The following is a 23365-nucleotide window of genomic DNA, read 5'->3' as shown; positions in this document are numbered from 1 at the left end:
GACAGAAAGACAAAGACAGAAAGACAGAAAGACAGAAAGACAGAAAGACAGAAAGACAGAAAGACAGAAAGACAGAAAGACAGAAAGACAGAAAGACAGAAAGACAGAAAGAAAGACAGAAAGACAGAAAGACAGAAAGACAGAAAGACAGAAAGAAAGACAGAAAATAAAGAAGAATCACATTACACCACCCTATCTTGTTATATATTATACAAATAAGCCTAATTAATTATTAACTTTACTCTGGTATTTCCTAGTAACTAAGGCTTTGACTCTTTAATTTCAATTGTGGTGTTCTGCATTATATGGGAAAAGTAGCATTTCACTGTCATAAAATACTGAACCCCATAAAAAAGTTTCAATATCATATACACCTTTAGGGAGATTTTCCAGCTGGAGAAAATGTAAGAAAAAGCAAAATTAGCACATCAGTCATCATATAATCCACTCGCAGCCTCTGTGCATACAGTCATGACTCCATCTGCTGATCCTCAAATATAGTTTAGCTTTTAAAAGCCTGGGCTGATTCAGCCCTAATGGGATGGGTCAGAGGAAAAAGAAATGGTTTCATTCTTATGAAAGCTGAAGATCTTTTGCTGAAAGCAGTACGGTTGGTTTAGCTTTATTAAGCCAACTACTACCAAAGTCAAAACATATAGGGACACATAGTTTAAGTATTAGTTAATGTCTTGGGGAAGAAATGAGAAGAAACGGGAAGAAAAACAAAAACATAATGCACAAAATCGAGTTATACCGTGAGTCATAAAATCATAGAATGGCTTGAGTTAGAGGGGACCTTGAAGATTTTCTGTCCAACCCTCCTACAATGGGCAGGTCTGCTACTCACCAGATTAGGCTTCCTAGGTTCCCACCCAGTCAGGCTTTGAATGCCTCCAGATATGGAGCACCCACAGCACCTCTGGGTAATCTGTGCCAGTCTCAACAACCTCTGAGCAAAGAATTTCAGCTCAACATCTAACCTGAAGTTCCCCTTTTTTAGTTTAAAGCCATTCCATCTTGTCTTATTACTATCAAATCAAGTGAAAATGGGTTTCCCTCCTGCTTATTAGCTCCCCTCAAGTACTGGCAGGCCACAATGAGGTCTCCCCACAGCTGCCTCTTCTCCAAGCTGAAAAAGCCCAACTCCCTCAACCTTTCTTTACAGGAGAGGTACTCCATCACTGATCATTTTCATGGACCTCCACTAAACCCACTCCAACAGCTCCATGTCTTTCTTGTGTTGAGTGTCCCAAACCTGGGCACAGGTCTCCATGTGGAGCCTCACAACAGCAGTGTAGAGGGGGACAATCCACTCCGTCATCCTGCTGACCGCCTCCCTTTTGATGCAGCCCAGGATAGAGTTGGCCGTCTGGGCTGCAAGCATACAGAGCTGGCTTCTATCCAGCTTTTCATCCACCGGGGACCCCAAATTCCTCTTCGCAGGGCTGCTGTCAATTAGTTCTTCTCCCTGTCTGTACGCATTTCTGGGATTGCCACAATCCAAATGCAACGCTTCGCAGTTGGCTTTGTTGAACTTCATTAGGCTTAAATGGACCCACCTTTTAAGCATATTCAGATCCACCTGAATGGCATCCCTTCCTTCTGTTGTATCAACTGCACTACTCAGCTTAGTGTTATCTGCAAACTTGCTGAGGGTACACTCAATCCCGCTGTCTATGTGGTTGATAAAGGTGTCGAACAACAACAGTCTCAAGATGGACTCCTGGAGGATACCACTTGTGACCAGCCTACACCTGGACATAGATTCAATGACCACAACCCTCTGGCTATGATCATCCAAGCAATTCTTTATCCACCAAACAGTTCAGCCTTCAAAACCATTTCTCTCCAACTTAGAGATGAAAATCACATGTAGGACCATGTCAAAGGCCTTGCACAAGTTCAAGTAGACAACATCAGTTACCCTTCCTTTGTCTACCATTGCTGTCGCTCCATTTTAGAAGGCCACCAGATTGGTAAGGCACAATATGCCCTTGGTGAAGGTGTGCTGGCTGTCTCAGATCACCTCCTCATCTCATGTGTGCCTTAACACAGCTTCCAGGAGGATCTGCTCCATGATCTTCCCAGGCACAGACATAAGGCTCACTGGCCTGTAGTTCCCTGGGTCTTCCTTTCACCCTTTCATAAAAATGGGAGTGATGTTTCTCTTTTTCCAGTCATAAGGGGCTACTGCTGACAATCACAGCTTTTCAAATATGATGGAGAGTGACTTGGCAACCACATCAGCCAGTTTCTTCAGGACTCCAAGGGATGCATGCCATCTGACGTCATAGACTTGTACACAACCAGCCTCATGACGCAGTCTCTGACTCGCTCTGCTCTTACTGTGGGAGGAATTTTGCTCCCGTGGCCCCTGCCTAGAGGTTCAGGGATGTGTGAGGCATGGGAATCCTGGCTGCCAATGAAGTCTGAGGCAAAGAACTCATGGAGTACCTCAGCCTTCTTCATGTCTGTTGAAGCTAGTTCTCCCTTCTCATTTGTCAGAGGGGGTACACTCTCCTTTGCCTGTCTCTAAGACCAGTGTAGCTATAGAATGCTGTCTTGCTATTATTCACATCCCACACCAAGTTCAGTTCCATCTGCACCTTGGCATTCCTGATCCCATCTCTGCATGTCCGGACAGTAATCCTATATTCTTCCCAGGTCACATGTCCCTGCTTTCACTGACAGTACACATCCTTCTTATCTCTCAGTTTGACCATCAGGTCCTTGCTCAGCCATGCTGGCTTCCTGCCTCCTCTGCTTGATTTCTTCTGCTGAGTCCTTTGCTTGCTCAACATATTGCAGTGATTTAAAAAGCAGAATGCCTAGGCACAAATGAAAGATTTGGAGACTACATATGCTATCACATAGGGTATGTGGCATTATAAGTCATGTAGAATTAAAAGCTTGCAACTTCAAACATTGTTGTTGAAATAGAGTTAATGGTAAACTATGCAGTTTGAGTGCCTCCATAGAATTTTCGAAACTTGCGTCCTCCCCCTTCTCTAACACCAATTCTTCCTCAAATTAAAAAAATATATATATCCAGCTTCCCTTCTGTTTCCACAGAAGCATTGTAGATGAATAAATATAATAATTTATTACTCCTAAAATAGCAGTAATCATCTGGTAAATATATTAAGACAAATTTGTCTCGTTAATATCACTTGCTCAGTAGTAGCAGTAGTTTTGAAGATTCCCCAGAGCATAACAATTAAGACTACTAGAGTTTCAAACATCTACAAGACAAAGTACAGCATATGGATTTGGGTGCCTGGGTCTTTCTACAGAACTTGTTAGGAATCATGGATTTCCCATTTATTCTGTCAAAAAAGAATTATGAGCTGCTCATCCTCTGGTTGGAAGGTATCCACAAGAGTACTATAAACTCTCCATTTAGAAGGATGTATTTGTGTTCTTTGAGTATTTATAGGTGCTATGACATCATAATGCTGGGAATCATAGTATTTATATGTTTTCTGTACAGGAATCATTTACAGTAAAGCTATTAGGGAAAGTGAAGAATGCTAGCCACCTCATCAACAAGTGCTACATAAACACCAACAAGACATATACAATCAGAAACAGGCCATGAACAGAATATTAATCACATAGCTGGAAATTAATCTTACTTTTGTCATGACACAAGCATTTAAGAAAAAAAGAAACCTAGAGCAATATTACTTTAAAAGGGGGAAAACAAAGCAAAGAATGTTTTACAAGAATATACTAGCCTTCTGTTCGCCTGCTATGCCAGCTATCTTTGAGTTTTGTCCTTCCATTTGTCCCGTGATACCCTTACTCTGTTCTGCAAGATAGTCGTTATATCAGACATGGGTTCACCTTGTTCATGCTACGTGCAAATGCCTGTAATCTGAAAAATGTTTTGTTTTTCCATTCACATAAAGTACTTGTCATACATGGCAACTTTGCATGATGAAACATCGATCAAACATGGAACAATAGTCAGCACAAGGGAATGAATAAAAAGAATAATCCACTTCTGTGTGAAATCAAGTTTTAATGAAATCGACATTAATATTTATGTTAACTGTCATTAAAACCTAAAGTGACACGTTAACATTAGAATCCAAGCAGTGCGGAATCGCATTAGCCTCTGGTTTCAGAGAAAAGCTGCTTTAAATGCAGAAGCTCTGATTTCTGTTCTAGCGTTGATTGTTTCTTTTGAAAGTGTTTCTCCCTACATCCACCCTCATCTTCCTTCCAGATGTTCATGGATCAAACAAATTGTATGGATAAATGAATGTCTGCAGTTGTAAGGGTAAATTGACTTTTGTTTGCTAAAAATTTCTCTACTAAGATTTGCTGATGACAGAATAGTGGTATCTTTCTACTGCACACTTTCCATTTCCCTAGCTACTATTCTAAGTCAGTAGCTACTGATTTTCAAAGATCTTATTTTTCTAATTGCTAGGACGTGGAAGAGGTTCCTGTTGACCATCAAGAATGGACTCAAAGAGGGAGGGCCTGTTTGTTCGTTTGTTTTTTGTTTGGGTTTATTTATTCAATTTATTTTGTCATTTATTGTGGTTGGTGTGTTATTAAAATTTTCTTTCTGCAGAATCTGAACAAGCCCACCTGTGCTGAAAGTGATCACTACTAAAAAAGATGCAGGATCTGTATGTACAATAGCAGGAACATGAATGAAAGGAACCTCTGCCACGTGTACAGGCAATGGTTCCTTCCAGAATGCCCACCAGGAAAGCTGTGCAGCTTAAGTTCCAGCTCAAATTCCCTCCTCCTCCACTCCCCCCCCCCCCCTTATCCTCCTGATTTAGAAATCAGCCAAGCATTTAATAGGCATGGATTCCATTTTGTCACACATTGCACTGAAAGAAGATGGTACACCATAAAGACACAGAGTTATCTGATCACCTATTCTCCTTGGAATAAATAAAAAAAAAAACAACAAACTAGATAGACAAAAAAAAGAAAACCAACCATACATACCCCTAAAAAAAAAACCCCACAGACCACCAAAAACTCAGAACAACACTCATTATCACATTCTCCTTTTCAAAAAAAGCAAATCAAAACATCAGCAACGGCAGCAACAACAGCAAAACTATTAATTTGAAAACCTTTGCTAGACCTTCCTTTCTATTCAGAAGGTAGAAGGGAGCAGGATCTGTCCTAATTATCTCAGGGTCAAGACCAGAAATGGAGCCACTGCTGCTCATCTGTGCCCTAGGCGGGACACATTAAGAAAGACAACATCAGAGAAATCGTTGCAATCCGTTTATAACTGCCTGGTGTGCTCTGACCATACCCAGCTGAATTAATCAATCATTAGCAACCTTAACTGTGAGCCTAAAAATCCATTAAACACTAAAAATGGATGGCAAGTCAGGTACGGACACCGCAAGGACAATTCCAACCAGTCTCCAGCAGTTCCTTTCTCCCCAGCGAGCAAGCTGCATATTCTTTCTCTGTCATGCAAGTGCCTACTACGTGGCACAACAGCCATACTTCGGGTAAGCGGATACCTCCAGTTTCCTCCTCCCAAGAGAAGCTAGTGGGATGGCTGCAGCCTTGGCAGCTGAGGTGTGGTGAAAGTTAGCCCTCAGTGCTTAAATCCCACCAGGACCTCACCAATGACTGGGCCAGCCCCGGGGGGCGGCGGGGGGCTGCTGGGCTTGGCTAGATAGTATCAAGACAGAAATAAATACCTTCTCCAGAGGAGAGATGGGGGGAGACTGTCTGGACAACCTAACACAGACACATGGTTTTGGTGATTTTCCAAGTAATCAAAGAACTACTGATTTTCCTTACAGTTGGTGGAATCACTGATCAAACTCCCTTGGCCAGAGGTAACACTGCAGTGGAAATACATTTATCAAAAACAGATTCCTTCCCTCAGGTATCGCTTAAAAAACAAAGACCAAAAAAATACATTTACAAATGTTTTTGCAATTCAATGCTGTAACTCATTTCCCAAGCATCAGAAAGTGTAACCAGTTTCTTATGGTCTTTTAACTTAGTATTCATATTCAGTTCTGAATTCCTTGGAGTTTTAGACAAACCAATGGATGAAACAAAGATGGGGAAGAAAAAAGAAAGCCCTCAAGTTTATTTTGGTTTCTTTGTTAACGTATGCAGAAGAATGTTTCATTTCATGAATTCATCCAATAGAGCCAAATAAAACATAAGCGTGCCACCCCTGTGCCTGCATGTTCACATTTCTATTACTATGCTACTTTAATGAAAGATGGTAACAGAGCAATTGGAACAGGACAGACCTTACTACAGTGTGCAGAACTGAAACAACATGCAATTTTCTCCTTGATGAACTAAGGGCAGATGAATGCACGATCAGCTCTTGAACTCTCACTCAGTAATTATGGAGTATATTTTTGGGTCCTTTAAAAAAAGGGGATGAGGGTGGGCCAGAAAGCCATAAAAATCCTACGTACATACATGAAAGCCAACATACTTCCAGACATTTACAAACCAAGTATTAGATATTCAACTACTGCAGCAGAAGACGATGCCAATCATTTCATTTCAGTCAGCTTTTACAAGAATCAGAGGGTCTTGTGTTAATGTTATTGCTCAAAAGCAGGTTCTATAAGAGATGATAAATGTCTGTAGTAAATCCTGGAAATTACTGAGCAACATAAGTGTATATTGATTTCACTTCCCTATTCTCATGGGCTACACCTATGAGAATGTGAGTGTTTGTGGGGACTTCCTACAAATGAGCGCTAAAGATCTCTCATCTGTTTTTGCACTTTTTTCTCAACTGGTATCTAGAGACATCTCACTTCTGTTTTTGTTTCTAATTATTGTTATTAGCATACTCTCTTCTCCCACTTTGTTGTTGCTAAGTTAAGATGGTTAGATTAAGATCATTCACAGATCAAGAGCAAACACGTTGCAACTAAGGCAGCAATGAAGCAAGCTTCACTCCTACTCTCATCAGCATGCTTCAGCCACTTGTCAGAGCAGCTGGATGTGGAAGGCAAATCCCATTCCTCTGCCCTCACCACTGACCTGGATCAGAGTGACAGTAGGTTTTTCCAGAACTGCTCACCAGTTACTAGAAAGCAGAAATAGATCCTTCTGTTTATATCCCTTAGAGCCACAGAGCAGTGGAGGGGTGGAAAAGCTTCCATATAACACTCCTCCTGGCTGGGACTTGATCCAATGACCCAATAGGTGAAAGGTTCTGTGTATACCATTACAATTTCTTTGAGTCAACCCTTTGTTCCCCATCTTTATTAAAAGACCTGAACATTAATGTAGGGAGCAAAAAGCAGTGAGCTAAATCTCAGTCTGTATTACATCTCAGAAGTGATGTTTCACAAGTGTAATTTGGGGGACAAGTTATTATTGTTATTATTATAAATACAACAAAGAGCACCATAAAATTTGTTAACACTGATAGGTATCTAGCTTGAGGCCATAAATCTGAAGCAATTGTAGGTAAAAATACTACTCAGCTTTTAAGTTTTACAAAATTAAATGGTTTTGTTATCTTTCCAATTCCAGAGCAGAACAGTAACTTAGTTCCTCCAGGAATCAACACAATTAGTCATCTGCAGACATCATAAAACGTGTTTCTTTTCCTAACAAAATAAAAATCCTCTAATTATCTTTAAAATACTTGTAGCTTATCTTGCTTTTAAATTTAATGAGGGGAAATGTGTGCCAAATTAGAATTAAATGTATCTTACTTACCTGGCTTTTTATCTTGGTCAATTTTGGACTACTGTTTCTAATGTTTCTTTACTTCCTATTACAAGACAGATTCTCCTCTCTCTTCCTTTTAAAGTTTGTGAGTGACCTTGCTGAATTGAAAGGTAGGACTGACTTATGTGAATGTTCTGGACAAGTCTACGCTGTTTGGATTCTCTCTAATCTAAAAATGTATCTTCTGTCTTCCCTTGCTTTCATTTCAAATCTGAAGTTGCTTCTTATACAAGAATTCAGGATAGTAAGCAATTAAAAATATCCCAAAATGAATGCTGACCCAGCTTTTGCCCCATTGGCTAATTATTTGCAACTGCAGGTGTTGGCACATGTAACAACATATTTTTAAGTAACAAGTCATTTTGTAGCTAGCTCTGCCACTACTTTTGCCCAGAATTTATGCTTAGATAAGCATACATCCACCCTCAAAGTATTTATTTAGGTAAGTTATCAAGACTTTCGTTTCAGTAAACTGCATGTAAAGATTTGCAAGTGATGAGATGAAAAAAACCACATCATTTTAAAACACTTAATCATGAAATAAGTGCCTTTAAGAACATGATCCACAGATGGATACATTGGTACAAATATCCCTGCTTGTTGTCTGTTTATACAGCTTGCTCATACTCATTCAATGTTTTCCCTTTTCATTTGGGAGCCTTCTTACTGCACATCCCTTACGTGGTTTTGACCAGTTCATGAGTTAGCCCAGAGGAAGCAAGGGAAAGGTGCCAAAACTTCTTAAATTCAAATAACAAATTCAGGCTAAATATTGGTTCTTTTTAGGTTTAAGTTGGTAGCAGGAAGGAACAATACTTTGCACTTTCTGTGCTAACTTGGAGGTCCTTGCAGTTTTCTGCCTCTGCAATGAACCACTAATTCCCATCGCACGTGAATAGCTCCTAACCTGCAGTGCAAAATGACACTTCTTGCCTCTAAGTATAGATGAAGGGAAACTATCCTGGATTTATCTCTGCCAAAATTACAATGGAACTGTCATACTATAAACGTCAGGTTCCTGATGCAGCTTTTAAAATGTTTAGATACTTAAAATTTATGCTATATACTAAAATTTATGCTTTTATTTTTCAAGAAAAGTAATTTATTCCCCTGCTTCCAACTCCTCAGTCCTAGATAGAGCTGAACAACAGCAAACTTCACACAAATAATCCTACCAAATGCCACAACTTTTCCAGTGAAGGGTTTTTGATATGTCTTCCCCTCATCTTTTGCCTCCTTTCAGGACCTCTGAAATCAACCTTTAGAGGCATAAATGTTCAGAGGAAGAATGGACAAAAATGTAAAGAAGCAGAATACGAAATTTGAGTACGTTTTTTTCAAAGGTGAGTACATTCCTCTGAGTGATCTAAACCATGGTACTTTAACTAATAAGTTAGTCAAAAAGATATATTGCTCAGTAAAACAAACGAAATATACAGAATGTGTAGTTCTGGATAAAAATCAAGAAATCTAGAAGAATATCAATAAACATCAGAAACATCCGAAGAAGAAGAATATTATGTGGCCCATGCCTCTAATATTGAAGGCAGTTGCCAGCAAACAAGTTTTTAATACTGCTGGCCACACAACCAACCAGCGATATCTTTGGTCTTGCCTTCTATTTCACTCCTTTTCACCTGTTAACTTTAATATCTCACATATGGAGACTACTGCAATGGAGTTGGTGGTTTCCAGTATTCTAATTTTCTAGGTCATATCCTTCCAGAGCAATAAAGACACGGCCTCAAATACACATTTGTTACCTCTGGACTACAACAAAGAAAAGCTCGTGGTAAAGATGGATTCAGTACTTGGAAAACTCTAGTTATTCATACCATTTCTTCAACACGTATTCTCAGAAACATTGCAAATTCATCAAAGCTCTCCTCTCCTCTACAAGTTGCTTTCTGCAAAACTATGAAACTAAAAGTCTTACTCTTTGTCATTAACACATTTCTCATAAGATATTACTTAAAAAGTTGGATGAAGACACGAACTGAGATCTTTCCTGCTCTGGCAAGGGAGGAATCCCTACAAAACAGGACAGAAAGTAATTATGCTTCAGCCACAGCTTTCTTGAGATGCTGGTCCAAGACTGCGCAATAAATCATTATTACCTCAACAAGTTCAAGATGTTGCTGTATACACAGCAAAGGGTGTGTTTTTAAAAGCAAGCTGAACCTCTAAACCCTAAAAGTGTCATGTCAAAAATCAGGACAAAAAGAACCCACAAAAAATACATACACAAAAAAATGTAGTCACATTCCAGCACTCTGGAAGAACGGTTGCTGCGTCTAGAAGAAAACCTGAGCTGAAAACAGCAATAGCTATTCTGATATAAACAATGACAACAAAAACATGATCCACACATATTAACAATGCTGGAGGGTCCATTTGTCAAGAAAGGTATTTGTTCTGAATTATTCACTTAGTTTCTCAGTTAATTAATTCCAAGGATCTGGCTATTACATGCAGGCTATGATTTTTCAAGCTGTTTAACTGTGGTTACAAAAGATGAAATTCTCTTTCTCATTTTGAAGCTGAAACGGAAATCATTGCAAGAAATAATAAAAAACACAATATCAAAAGACCTATAGATCCCAGAACTGGCAGAGAATTAACATGGCTTAATAAAATTCATGGTGGGATTGCTATAGCTGCTGTTACCTAGAGGAGCATAAACATATTGACTTGTGCTCCTTCACACAGAGTCCCTCAAATGTCAGCATTCAGATAAGCCTGTGGCTATAAGTAAAGAAGAAAATGTTGATTTTTCTCTGTTAGAAATATATTATCCCACTTGCATTTCAGCAGTTTACAGAGACAAGCAAATCATGGCAGAGAGGACAGACAGAGAGAAGGGCAGGGCATGGACCAGGGCTTCTTCCAGTTGCTTGAGACTTAGGAGAAATTGCCAGCACTTGAGTTCCACTCATTTACTGCCTCCTCCAAACAAAGCCACTGCAATCCACATACTCAGCACCATAACCTTTCTCTGTGTGCTTTCACCACATAGCGCACATACTGGTTTTCATCTGTGTTTTTCAAAGCAGCACTCCAAATACTGTCTTTCTATTGTACACTCCACTTTTAAGATCCTCCTACAGAAAGCCGAAATAGTTTGTCAGATCTGTATGTAAACCTTGTTTCTCTGTAAGGCCTCAAAGAGAATTTATATTCATACTGTATGCATGCATCTACCCTCTGTGGGATATTGCCAGCTGAGCTAAGGTTTCTTCACTATCTAATCCAAGCACATCAAAGCATCTTAGCAGCACTAGAATGAATAAGTACAGGCTTTCATGACATAATTTATACACATATATAATGTGGTGAGCCAAAGGCATCTGCAGTCCCACAAAGTTTCAGAACTTAGGTGCTGAAGTTCAGTCCATCTTGTGAGGCTTCACAGTGATTAACCCAACTCTCCATGTTCCCTAGCAGGAAAAAAAAATGGTCTTAGAGAGGCTGTCAAAAAGCGACGCAACAGCAGTGTCTCTACCTCTGCCACTTCCAGAATCTGAGCAAAGCCATCCAGCTGGCTCAGTGCAAGGCAACACATTTGGGATGTCTTTTACCACTACACCAGGCAGATGTGCACCTACTAGCATTCAGGGAAAGCTGGCATCCCCCCATGCCTGAATAAGTTCCTATATGCAGAAGAAGTTACATATATTTTGATATCTGAACAAAGCATTCAAAAGTAGGCTTCAGAAACAAGTAAGTATTAGTTGCTTTTTTAGCTCAAACACTCTATGTTGGTTTTTTTGTAGTGAATATCTTCCAAATGAAATGATCATAATCTTTTCCTCCACAAGCCATACCTTGTATATGATCTGGAAGTGCGCTTTACAAAGGCAAAAGAAATACAAAAACAGCAAAGAACTTGGTGCCAACGAATTTCTAATTCAGAAAGGTTAAACTGTTGTCGTATCACTACTTCACAGTAAATATAACCTGTTCACTTCTTATCCCTCAAATCACGTCTTGGGTTCACATGAACAAAGAGGTTCAAGGAACTGCCAAACTCTTGGAGGCAGATATATTTTCTGTCTGAAGCAATGACATTTCTGTGTGTGCTTTTAGGTGTGATGTAGATAGTTTCTTAAAGAACTTTGCATAAATAATCTGGATCCTTTCTATTTAAGTGACAGAGTAATTCATCAGAAACTTTTACAAGGTTTCAGCAGGATGGACTTCCACCAAATCTTTCAGCCTGTGTGATTTCTGTACCTGGATATACAAAGGCAACTCCTGACTGAAGAGTTTTTTGGACAGTACTTCAATGTCTTTACTCTGGATTTCATTCTGACACTGTAGTGGAAACAGTCTTCTCCTGGACATCTGGATTCAGAGAATACTGAAAACCCAGCCCTTGGCACATAAACAATGCTATTTAATATTTTGTGGGACTACCAAGAATCTTAAAAAAAAAAATCTGTGAGGACACTGGGTGGTAACACCATAAAAATAATTGTACTTCTCAGGTGGAAACATTGCACGTCTGTAAGGAAAGACTTAACCACCAAAATAATAATCCCCATCTTAGTTAAAGTTTTGATTACACTATAGGAAAGGGGAAGAGAGAAAAAAAAAGGTCATTTTCAATGATTATATCCTCACACAGAATACTTCATCCAGTTAAACCAAACTGAACTGCAAGTCGCTGCATCTTTCACATACCTCCTGGAAACTGCTGTTTGCCTCCTGCTTTCCTGACAAACTCTGGCTTGGCTACATCGGCGCAACAATCAGATCTCCCTACTTCCCTTCTGCCTTTAGCCAGTTCACAAGTCTTACAAGCTCCAGCTCCAGCCTGCTTCACGGAAAGATGAGCAGGAGGTTCCAGAGCTACAATTCCTATAATGTGTTTACAGCTGGGATACAGTTGTATCTATCACTGCTTCTGCTTCCAAAAAAAAACCAAATAAGCAAAAAAGCAAAAAAGCAAATAAGTAAACCCACTGCTTTATGCAGGTTTTTAAAAAGATAGAAATGATTGCCAATAAGCCCACATCACACAGTAAAGGATGGTGCAGTTTTCTGCAAGTCACAGCTAATGATTACTAGGATTGGTTTTAAAGGAAATATCAAAGAAAGCTGCCCTAGATTAGGATTTAGTTCTTGACAATATTTTTTACTAAGTCACCTTTTAACTTAGTGAAACTCTATCAAAGGACTTGTTGAACTGCTAGCGGGGAAAATGGTATGATGAAACATTCAGCTTGACTCGTGTCTGTATATGAAAGTGTAAAATGGCCCAGTTCATTTTTGTGTTGTTTACATTAGCCACAAGAGAGAAGAGTGACAAGCCAAAGAACCAGCTAGCTGGTTTCCTCTCCAAAGTTCATATTCAATTAATCAAATATTTACCTACACTTTTTTTAAGCTCCATCATACAACTAGTTCTGCGCTTCATGTAGTAAAAATCAGATTTGAAGAACACTTCAGAGAAGCAATACATCACTTTTATACTTGGTGACATGGTAAGCTTGGATCTTTCAGTCTGCCTTAGGCTAGGATCAGAAAGAAGGAAGCAAAGCCAGAGCCTTTAGTTTCATGGACTGTTTTGATTCAAGTTACAGGAATACACTGATCCACTCAGTTGCATCTTTTTATCTGTCTGCAGTACCAGTTAGACAAAAATGAGAAAAAAAATTATCTTTTAAATTTTAGTCCAAGTATCATTAAAGCCCATCACTTAAAAATATTTCTGAGAATAAAAACGAAATGTAAGATGAAAACCAAGTACAGCTTAAGCTGGATCATCACAGAAGAGGAAAAATAATATTTTTCTCCTCAAGTGCTGTCCTTCTAAGCAAATTTTTAACTGCATATTTTCTGTGTAATTAAAACATTAAAGACACAAGATTTCATTACCAACAGAAGTCCAATTGCCATTCACCTACAGTCCCTTTACATTATAAAATGTACATGCATAGATTGCTTTATAGACTTCCTATGAACAACCTGAACCAAGCAACTGAGATTCAAGCCCTAATATCTAGTTGAAACGATGTCTAGAATTACAGTCCTGATTTTTTTTCACAGTGAGTTGCAAAGCCTTTGTTTTCCCAATGTTCTTTACAATACACTTGCTGTAAATTAGTTCAGACTGTCAGATACAATTTCCCCATTCAACAACTGGCCTTACACCAGCCTCTTTAGAGTTTTCACAGACAGCAGGGGGGAAGACAGAAGTAGATAAATTTAGACTATGAAAATTAGTTGAAACTCACCCAACACAGAAACAACTGTACTCCTTGGAAGCCATGTGTTTCATTTGTAAAATTCCTCCCAAAGCCTATGCAGACGCTTTTACTGGGAAAATAGAAACAAAACAAAAACAAAAACCTCAACGCTTCAGAGATTTTCCACGTATTTTGGTTGACACGTGAGTACTAGTCTCATTATAACTTTTCATTGTAATTTCTGCCTCCAAATCCCTTAGGCCCATTTTCAAACTCTGCTGAACTACTATCATTGTATATTCCTTTACCAAACAGCATATATACAAAGGCAGCTATACTGAGAAACTGAAGAAGTGTTTGCAAACTTAATCTCCATTTTCTTAAACCAGGCATTACTATGACAACGTACTACCACATTACAGCTCCAGCAATGCAGGAAGCTCTATTCATCTCTACAGTACTTTCTTCCATGTTCTGCCATCAGATTTCCAATTTCCTGTATTACTTACTTTGAATTCTTGTGAATCCAGTTCAGTTGGTGTTTTAATTTACCCAGGTCTAATGTATTGCGACTGTTATTTTACATCCTCAAAGAATGTCTCCAACATAGGATCTTTTCTGAGAAACTACCACTGCAGACAACCCACTTCAGTTCTTAGCAACATCAGCTTCATCTAATAACAACTCTTCCCCTTCAGGCTTCCCAACAGCTTCAATGACCCTTAGCTTTACTGCAGATTTCTTGTATACTCTTTTAAAAAAATATTCTGCATATTTACCTTGATTTATCATGTTTCATTTACTACTTTTCCTTCCTGGAGTTTCTGCACTTCACTAACATTTTCCTTATATTCTTTAATATTTTCTATTAACTTCTTCTTTCAATATCTTATACTTCAAATAAGCCAAGTCTTATTTATACTTCAAATACACCTCCTCTGTTTTTTTATCAGTTAATTAAAAGACAAAAAACACTTTCTTCCTCTCAGTGTGTTTCTCCCACCTCTTTTGCTAGCCTCATATGGTTGATCAGAGTACAGAAAGAACAAGTTTTCTTGAAAAACTATTCCTTTGAAGACAGAAGCCCACAACCAAGGTGAAAGGATTTTGGAGAACAAAACTCATTTGTAGGGCTGCCAAAAGCAACAGGTTAACAACAACAACTCTCAAAAATCTTGAGCAACCATGGAGGAGGCTAAAAGCAACATGAAGGGTATCCAGAAAAAACCTCAGAGATAGGGAAGGTAATGTCCTGAGAACAAAGAATGCAGGTTGCCACCTTTATGGAACTCATTTCAACTGGCCGAATACCTGACACCAAGTTAAGGCAATTATGAAAATAAAGATGAAACGTATACCCACAAGCACTTCTTAGCAAAACAAAACAAAAATGTACTTTTTGAGCTATTTGAAATATGTTTAATGAGAAACACAGACTATCTGCTAGAGGTTTAGTCTCCAGCCTCTAGCTTCAGTGCTTAGCCTCCATTCCCTTACTGGCTTCTGTAGGGAACACAACAATACATTAACACCGTTTTTTGCATGATGTGAATATCTGCCTATCAAGTGTTAGAATGAAAACCACCCACACAAATTTCATGTAGAACATCAAATGGTCATTAACGAGAAAGAGGATGCTCACTTATTAAAATTTCCTGAACAAACAAAAGAAATTTAATGGTTTTACACTGCGTCAGTATCATCTAGTCCTCCTTATTGACAGTTTTGGAAATATACCCAGTTCATAATATTTTATTAGTCTATATAAAACTCATGATTTATCTGTTCCAGAAAACCTCTTCTGTTATTCTTAAACCCAGTATTTAATTAGTCTTTCAAGCTAACATTCCTATTACTTGCAAAGAAATTGTGTGTTTAAATTGTTTTATGTCCAGAGCATTACCAGGACACAACTTTCATGATCAACGTGCATTCCTAATTATGTTCTTCTCACCCTTGGTTCACGTTATGTTATTAACTGTATTCCGGTACTGGCCCACTAGTCAGTGTACTGAAGGTATCCCATGCCACAGAGGATAAGTTTGTTGCGGATAAGCTGTCTGAGTGCTTCCAGCTGCCTTTACAACCTCCGTCACACACTGTGTTTAAATAAATAAGACCAATCCTATCTACAATAATACTTCAATTTCTCCTGCTTGGGTACTACCAGTGACTCCATATAGGGTTCAGAAGATGCAGCATCTATCTGAAGCCACATATTCAGATCGAACCAATTGCATTTCGAATTATTTGATATCTGGCATGCCACCTTCCTAAGTGTAACTAGTTCAGGTATAACAGAATATCATGCCAGTCCACCGTCAGTCTTCTATAGGCCAAATTGCTTTCCATTTCACCAGCAGCCTGCATATTGCAAAGCATACACGTCAGAGAGTTTGTGCTGTTGACAATTCTTAGAATGTCACCCAAATCTCTGCTTTTATCCTCTCCTGGCTGTACAAACACAGGCACAGGCACTTTACCAGTACCAAGGGTTTAAGCAAATTCTCCAAAAGTAATCTCAGAATATATTGTATGGATTCTTTACCAAATATGAGGTGTGTCTGGTTTGAGGTGTCTTTTCTCTCCAGTCCTACCTAACATCCTCTTTCAGATTTTACCATAGTATATGCCAGAGGAGTCTGCAAGCTTCTAAGGACCAGAAAAAAAAGACGAGCAAGTAAAACATCCAAAAATGTTATTTTTGCCCGGGAGGTCCTATCTGCACAGAGCTGTCTGTCTTCACTAGAGTTGTTTGCTATCTATGTCATATGACAACAGAGCAGGAGAAGGAAATATCATGCTGTACTAAAATTTTAACCTGTCCCTGCTGGACTGGAAATCCCAGTGGTACTGTTCAGTTTTGACAACACTGTATGAACCCACGCTCTTTTGTGCAGCTGCTGATAAGCTCATATACAAGTATGTTAAGTATTACGAGCCTACTGTAATGTCAGCTTTACTTAGCAGAGTTTTAGACGGTTGGTAAAATAATACAAGAACCTCCAGTCATCAGGGAGACAGGCTTAATTTTGACACTCAGACCAGCAAGATGAATATACTGTTGTGATAACTATCAAGATAATAAATAGAAATTATCCGGGATCATTCTGTATGCATTTAACTCATTTCTGATGACAGTAGGATGGGAAAACAAATATACCGTTTACTTACCTGTACAGAAGTGCTTAGTCAAGACATGATGAATATAGTCATCTTAGAAAAGACACTTAAGACTCTATTGCATTAGCATGCTTGAAAACTCATTTACTAAATGCAGTTGGTATAGAATACATATTTCCACAACAATTTCATTTCTTTATTTGACTTAAAAAAAAGAAGAAGAAGAAAGTATGGTTATACAACAGAAAAAATACACTGTCAATTAAAATTGCTAAGTCAGAAAAAAAGAGATGATCGTGCAAAAGAGGATAAAAGTAGGGGTGTAATTAGAGTCAAACAATCTTCTTACCTGGAAAGAATCAGAACAATTTCACTGTATGATGAAATCTTACTGCTCTTGATAGCAAAATAGTTTACTGCATTTCTCAGGGGGAATACATTCATGTGTTGCACTTCATTTACGGTCACCTAAAAATACAGAAACCAGCATCTCAGAAATTGCAACTGGATTTCAGTGAAGAAAATACCTTAAGAATAAGCAGCAAATAATCCCAGGCTTCCCCATACATTTCCATCTTTGTAACTACCTGCTAACTCTTGTTTGGTTTGAAGAAATAATTAAAAGTTTCTTGCTTGTACCGAGTTTATTAATCTCAAATTTGAACTGGAATAACACCACTCATGATATTTCTGGAAAATCTCAGCTCTGTATCAATACGCTAGTTACTCCTCTCTTATTTTCCAGACTTCAGCATAAACCATGAAATTCAGAGTGACTTTTTAATACACAAAAAGCAAAAAGCTCAGCATTGTCTGTAGCACTGTGGAGACTTCACAAATCCAGAGCAAATTGTTCAGCTGATAACAGCCCTTTTTCGAAGACAGTATGAGAGCTCTGAAAAGTACATACGATGCTAGAGTCAGAAGAATTGAATAAGACATAAGTAGCAGTAGCATTAGTAGATGTCATGGTTCATATCCTAAAATTTTTACAAATGTTGACTACTTTATGGAGTGGATATTATACACAGTATTCCCCAATATGCTGTTTTACAAACCGTCATTTCAAAATACTAAGCCTTACCAACATATTTAGATTTTGCCCTGGGATTTCCCTCAGCATGTTAGTGCACTGTTTCTACTAAAGCAGTTAACTCAGTCAGTCAAAGGTTCAGTCTGTATCCACTCCTTGCTCAAACCCCACCCTCACCAATGACAATGGCTCTTTATGGGACAAAGGTTTCATCACATATAAGCACAGTATGTTCTATGCTATATCAGTGGTGTTTTCATAGAATCAAGAACATTCTGAGTTTGCAGAGACACACAAGGACCATCAAGTCCAACTCCTAGCCCCACACAGCACCACCCAAAATCTAAACCCTATGTTTGAGAGAGCTATACAAATGCTCTCAAAACTCCATCAGCTCGGGGCTGTGCCCACTGCCCTGGGCAGCCTGTTCCAGAGTCCCACTCCCTCTGGTGCAGAACCTGACTCTAACCCCCATCTGCCCCTCCCCTGATGCAGCTCCTTGGGCCCTGTCTCTGTCACCAGAGAGCAGAGCTCAGCGCTGCCCCTCTGCTCCCCTTGTGAGAGGCTGCAGGCCACCATGAGGACTCCCCTCAGCTCTTCTGCTCTGGGTTGGACACACCACAAGACCGCAGCTGTACCTCATACACTTTGCTCTCTAGACTCTTCCCCATCTTCATAGCGCTCTTTTGGACACTCTCTAATAGCTTTATGTCCTTTTTGTACTGTGGTGCCCAAACCAGCAAGTGCTCTCAACGTGAGGCCCAGCACCCTATCTCTGACACTCAGCTGAATGGGCAGTGTGTATTCAAGCAGAGTTTGCTATGGATTAATACGTTTCTGAATATGCAATGTGTGCTCTTTTACTGCTGGGTCCTTTATTAAACTACCTGAATATTAGTGGCTCTAAATTGATATGATTAAGGTTTAATGAACTACTGATTAGCACTAATGAACACAACTGAACACACATTTTATTAAATGATTTGTCTCTTTTGAAATGAAAGTAATGTTGGGCCCATTAATAAAAATTATTTGGGTCATTTCTGAGCAACTGTTAAATTCCTTGGAGAAAAAGGATAGAAATCAGTCAGTCTGCCATCTTCTTAGCTTTTACATACGTCTAGTGCTTCAATAGTTAGAGTTCACAGGCTCTATTTTCTAGGTTTAGTAAGGTCAGAAAAAAATTTAGATAAGCCTATATGAGTTTCTTTTGACATGACTGATTTGTCTCTATTTCCTGCCAGCATCAGAAGATACACAGCATGCAGGGGACTTTGTCCCCTAGTTCTAAGTAATAAAACGGGTCTGACTGGGAGAAGATAGCACACACACAAAAACAAAACAAAACCAACAATACAACCAACAAAGATAATCATTTGTTCATATTATAGTATGTTTTCTGTATCTTCTTCTAGCCTGACGCTTTTTGGAACCAACATGTACCAAACACAATCCATCTACCACAACACACAGCACTAATTTACATAATTTACATATAATCCAAAGGTCTAAAGTTGGAAATGGTTTCCACTGCACTTTACAGAAAGACTGAGGAAGCATTAATGAACAACCGCTCTCTTTATGTGAGGGTAAAATGAAGTTGTTGCCTTATAGGACAAAGATAAATCATAGAGTATATGCAAGCACTCCATGATCTACTGTGATGAGTGATGAAAATGTTGCTTTTAGCTTATTGTTTAGAAACCTATGTCTCACAGTATCCAAAATTACATGCTGGGTTATTAAGATATCATTCCAATTAACAAGAAAGATGGTTCCCAAATAGTCGCCTGCTTCCTACTCGAACTCAATCAGACATGAAGGAAGAAGGAGTAACAGGAACACTGACCAGGACAGTCTTCTTCAAACACTGCATAATCTGCTAACAGGTAACAAAGACAAAGTATCTCCAAGGACTAAAAAAACTGTGTTTTTTTTTCTACTGTCATAGACACTGATGCTTACCATTCCAAGAGCGTAGCAACCCTGAAGTCAAATCAGTAGACTTCTATATGAGTAACCTGTCATCAATATGTGTTACATTTAAGGCTCTAATCATGATGAGGAAGCTTAAGGAAACCAGACACACACATGATGCAGAGTTCATAGCACATGAAAAAAAAAATCAACAGACACCTGTTGACTTAAGGAAGTTTTCTCTAGTGCAGGGTTCATTACAGTTTTGAAAACACTTATCCCTTTGTTAAATCATGTCCTACCACTCTTAAAGAAACCTCAAAAATAGAGCTAGGGATTTAAACAGCATATATAATATAAATCCTCTTATGTAAAAAGCCAGACCCACTATCACTCACATATTAGGTGAAACAATTAAAGTAGAAATATTGCAGTAGGAATAGACTAATGAGACCTTTACAGGATAATTTTCTTGTAATTCAGTATAGTGGGCTAAATGTTTCAAATTGTTCAAAAGTGAAATTAGAAGAATCCACATGTGTTTCAAGGAAGCTGCTCTGCAATAAGAAGAGAGAAACTGATGGTAGAATTTGACCTATTGCAAATAACTCCAGTTTAACAAAACAGCTATTTTTCTCTACCATGTAACAAATTAAATGAATCTACAAAGTCTCAAAATAGATTTTTTCCTAGAAACTTTGAAAGTTTCATGCATAACATAAGAGGAAAAGACAGAGCACACAGACATGGTCACAGTCTCACTCAAAGCTTAGGGGAATCACTGGGAATCTCCCTAAGGACTTCAGTCTTTGAGCTGTGTTTACTGTTGAAGGGAGGATGTTGATAGTTACCTTTCCTACTTTATGAATGAACACCTACTTTATGAAGGGAAGAGATTCTCCTTTTTGATGTTGATTATTTATCGTGCTGAAGGAGCACTTTTGATGAAACTGTGGAAAACCACCCAAGCCTTCTGTACAAGGGTCACTGAAGCAATGAAGCTATTTCAGGAGTTGGAAAGGCCTTACAGCTGCTGGCAATGGGCACTGCTACTGTCATGGTTTTATAATTTCTGTTATCAATATTCCACATCATAACATCATGTAGTGCACTGGGAGTTAGAGAGTTAATGCTCCAGTTCCATGGACTGTTTGTAGTTCTGGGCATACCTTTCATAGAAGACTTCACTGTTCTGCTTCCATTTTCCAGTTAGAGAGAAAGATAAAACTGACTGGGAGTCATGAGACTGCCCTTCTTTTTCTGCTCGTCTCTGCAGTGTGTGCTCCCTAGCCGTCTTCCCTGCAGCATTAGAGTAAGGCCTTTGGTTTTTTGGACACTCACTCATTTTATTTGATTCATTATCTTAAATTCCAATTATACTGCATTATATTGCACTATCGCACATTCCACATCATATTTAGTAAATTAGTTTTCTCCTTTAGCTCGTTGCGGCTGTTTTGTTTTTAGGCCCCATCTTGGGGATGGGGCTGTGGATTCCTCTCCCCATTTAGTCATGGAACCAGTCCAAACCAGGACAGAACTGTGACAGCTACCACTTTTAAGAAGCTTAGTGGAGGTTTCAGCATGCACTAGTGGTGAAAGCGGGACTTCAGAGGGAACCATTTCCCTACAGAACATACTGTGATCTCCTGAGCATCCCCTGTTCATTCAAGACTCCTTTGTTTCCAGGATGACAGAATTTGTCCTTAATATGCAGAGAGTTCCTTCAATACCAACAAACACAATTTATATTTGTTATCTTCTCACCTGCTTAAGCAGACAATCTTCCTTATTGTTTACAGAAAAAACATTCATTTTCATTTGTGGATTAAGACATCACCACTTTAAAGAGTACTAACCAAATTCAAACCCTCAGTTACAGAAGCCAGATTTAATTAAAAAGCTAAGAAGAAAATTAATATGTGCTTTCTACTTCCAAAAGTATAATCCAGAGAAGAACACTAGAGAAGAAGGAGGTGGTTTTATTTTTTAGGGTCTTCAGCAAAACTACTATTATTAAAATCACAGGAATTAACTAGCTAAGAAGTAGGCTGCTCTAAAATTTAACTTAATTAACCAGCACAGTGGAAGAATATACGTGGTGTAAATATGTATGTACTGCAGCAAAAAAAAACCAACCAAACAAAAAACACCCGTGGTTTTAAGAAACAGACAGTACGAAACATTAGCATGAGGGCTGGCACTTAACATGTGCTATATCAGACTTTTCTAGGGCATTAAAAACATTAGCTGTTTGGGATTAACCAGCAACATCCTCTGTGAGAAAGATTTGATAATATACATGTTTTGAACAGACTGTTGCTATGTACTACCAGCACTTCTGATAGGTTTTTACTTTATCCCACAGCTAAAATTGTTTCTAAGACTATGATCATACTGAAGTTATGAATGAGCATAACCCCAAACTAAAAAAGATTTGTAATAGCACATTAAAAATTTTACTCAACCTTGTCCCTTAGAAAACTGTACTGAAAAATGAAACAGTCACTTTTAGCTTATGACACAAAATGAAGTGGCAGGACTTATGCATGTGAAACCACAGCTTAACCGGCTAGCTATAAATCTCAAAAAGATGCATGTTATTTGATGTAAAAAGAACATCAAAATTTTTTTTCAAATGACTATATTTACAAAATTATCCCTTGGGCTTATAATAAATATTAAGCATCAGCAACACTATTTCTATTTAATTATGAGTAAACAAGAGTGGTTTTGTTGTTTGTTTAAAAAAAAACACATTAAGAATCCACTTCATTTTAAAAAAGATTTCTCAGGGGCTGGAAAACAGCAAAGACAAAACCAAGGTCTTAGGAACAAGAAATTTTAAAAAAATAATTACACCTTCATTTCTGAGGGTGAGAAAAAAAAATCTGGATTATCTCGGCATCTTACAAAAGACAAAACATTAAAGTTACATACTTAAAACCATACATTACTCATGAACTGTAAGATGTGCATCCTTAACAAGTCAGCCCCCCGGAATGTAATTAAACACAGTGGTTCTTCTTTCAGGTAAACAAGACAGTTAAATAAAGAATTGAATTAAAGCTCCTGGTGAATTTGTTTGACAAGAATGTACATTATCAGGAAAAAGTGAAAAAAAAAATAGTTTCAGTTGTTCAGACAACTTCAAGAGTAGTAGGTCCATGGCTAAATTTAACAGAATTATACTATTTTCATTTAGGTAAGATGCTTCCCCTGTTGAAACTTCCTCACTTATGTTAGATGGTTGATGGCTGCATACTCTTCAAGACACCTCTATATGGTCTGAGTGGCAGCCTGAAAGCCTCACGGGACATTTCTGAGCTTGTACCACACAAGCAATGGGTCAAAATATTTACTTCAGACAACAACCATGAAACTT

At 38.5% G+C, this 23365-nt stretch overlaps 1 long non-coding RNA gene across 2 annotated transcripts in view; it reads right to left on the bottom strand.

Annotated features, from left to right (window-relative positions):
- Window positions 1-23365, bottom strand: part of LOC110400544 — an 86484-nt gene that overhangs the window by 17662 nt on the left and 45457 nt on the right. Inside the window, exons 2-3 of one of the 2 annotated variants that reach the window (XR_002439931.1) lie at window positions 17380-17498; window positions 13956-14037 (exon numbers count right to left, since the gene is read on the bottom strand). This is a non-coding gene — a long non-coding RNA (uncharacterized LOC110400544). The remainder of the gene's footprint in view (window positions 1-13955; window positions 14038-17379; window positions 17499-23365) is intronic. The other variant, XR_002439929.1, reaches the window with a different exon arrangement.

This window comes from Numida meleagris, chromosome 1 (genome assembly GCF_002078875.1).
Source record: "Numida meleagris isolate 19003 breed g44 Domestic line chromosome 1, NumMel1.0, whole genome shotgun sequence".
Lineage (NCBI taxonomy): Eukaryota > Metazoa > Chordata > Aves > Galliformes > Numididae > Numida > Numida meleagris.
This window is presented reverse-complemented; position numbering and strand designations above follow the sequence as displayed.